This window comes from Carlito syrichta, unplaced genomic scaffold (genome assembly GCF_000164805.1).
Source record: "Carlito syrichta isolate Samal-C Ts95f unplaced genomic scaffold, Tarsius_syrichta-2.0.1 Scaffold305867, whole genome shotgun sequence".
Taxonomy (NCBI): Eukaryota; Metazoa; Chordata; class Mammalia; order Primates; family Tarsiidae; genus Carlito; species Carlito syrichta.
Window position 1 is genome coordinate 633276 of NW_007249963.1, and position 1917 is coordinate 635192.

The following is a 1917-nucleotide window of genomic DNA, read 5'->3' on the forward strand; positions in this document are numbered from 1 at the left end:
GGCTGGCACAATAATCACAAGAAATGATGGCTGGGATTTGTTTCAAAATAATAGGGGGGGCAGGCGGAGAAGGTGGGGGCTGCAGGGGAAACATGACTGGCTATAAACTGGCAACTGTCAAGGCTGCACGACAGGGAGCTGGGCTAGGGTGGTCAGTATCCAGTGCCCTTCTCCCCACGGGTAACATGTGCTTGGTGTTTTCCATAATAAAATGTGACACAGGTAACCTCACTTCTGAGGGCCCCTGGAGGAGGCAGAGAGACAGCAAAAAAAACTGGCAGACATACTCCAGGTGGCTGAAGCAAGGATACGAGAGGCCTAGATTCGAAGTGACTCCCCATGAGAGGCCAGGGATCAAAAGAACTAGTTTCCAAACAGAAACCACAGCACCTGCAACACACAGACAGGGCTTCCCCCTGAAGGCTCTGCTTTTCCACGCTGCTTCTCATGCCAGAAACCCTCCAGCAGGCTCAGGGGTTGGGAGCTGGGGGTCTGGGGACAGAGGGGCAGGAAGGCGGCAGCAAAGATTCATTTTGGTTCGTGTATTTCATGCTAGATTATCCCAGTGGGCAGGGAAGGCCAACTGGTCCCCCAAAATACACAATGTTTTTGTATTTTTCTCATTATGGGAAATTTCAAATATACATAAACATAATACAGAATAATATAGTGACCTCTCCAGGTACCCATCACCCTGTTTCTTGTATGACCAAAATTCTTTTTTTTTTTTTTTTTTTTTAAGTTGGGGGCGGTCTAGCTCTGTTGCCCAGGCTGGGGTGCAGCGGCACAATCAAGGCTCACTGCAGCCTCAAACACCTGGGTGCAAGTGATCCTCCCACTTCAGCCTCCCCAGTAGCTGGGACTTTTTTTGACTTTTTGTTGAGACAAGGTCTTGCTGTGTTGCCCAGGCTGGTCTCAAATTCTTAGGCTCAAGTGATCCTCCCATCTCAGCCTCCCAAAGTGCTAGGATTACAGGTAAGAGCCACTATGCCCAGCCATGATCAACACTGTTACATCTTCAATACCTCTACCCCTCACGCTCAACGACTTTCAGTTTTTAGCTGGGGTTGACACATGCAGAAATGCAGAAACCTTTGCTGTACAATTTGATGGCAAAGCTAAGGCTCCATGTAACTCACCCTTCAACCATGATACAGAGCATTTCAGAAAGTTCTCTCCTGATCTGACATTTTAATCTCAGCCTTGCCTGTTCTGAAACTTAAGCATGACATCCAAACTGCATTTATGTGCAATCTAGTTCTGCATTCATTATTAGGTGGTGGTGGTTGTTGTTGGTGTTTTGGCAAGTCAAGTGCCCCATGCTCCTATCTACCCCATCTCCATGCAGCGAGATGTTCTTTAGAAAATGTGAAAAAATAAAAAAAGGAGACAGAGAAATTGGGCTTCAACTGCAAAACACCTGTAAAGCCCAGACACGAGCTTGAGGCCCTGCTACCCAAGCACGTCACTTTGGCCCAATTTTTAGCTTTGCCGGTCCTTAAATTCATAGGAGGGCTTTCAGTCAGACACCCTCCATTCAGGTGTTGTTGGGCATGGAGGAGCATTGGGGCAAGAGAGCTATGGCAGAGGGCCTCAAGCTTGGGCTGGTGTAAGAACTCCCAGAGAGGTCTGGAAAACTCCAGAGGTACTCAGCCAGCCTAGTGGTAGATTGGTGTACCAAGCAGTCTACATTTTTTTATTTGTTTATTTTTTTTTGAGATGAGGTCTCTTCTCTGTCATCCAGGTTGGGGTGCAGGGGCATGATCACAGATCACTGCAACCTCGAACTCCTGGGCTCTTCTCCAAGTAGCTGGGATTATAGGTGTGTACCACTACACTTGGCTAATGTACAAAAATTTTTTTCTTTTTTTTTTTTTTGAGTTGGAGTCTTACTCTGTCACCCAGACTGGAGTGCAG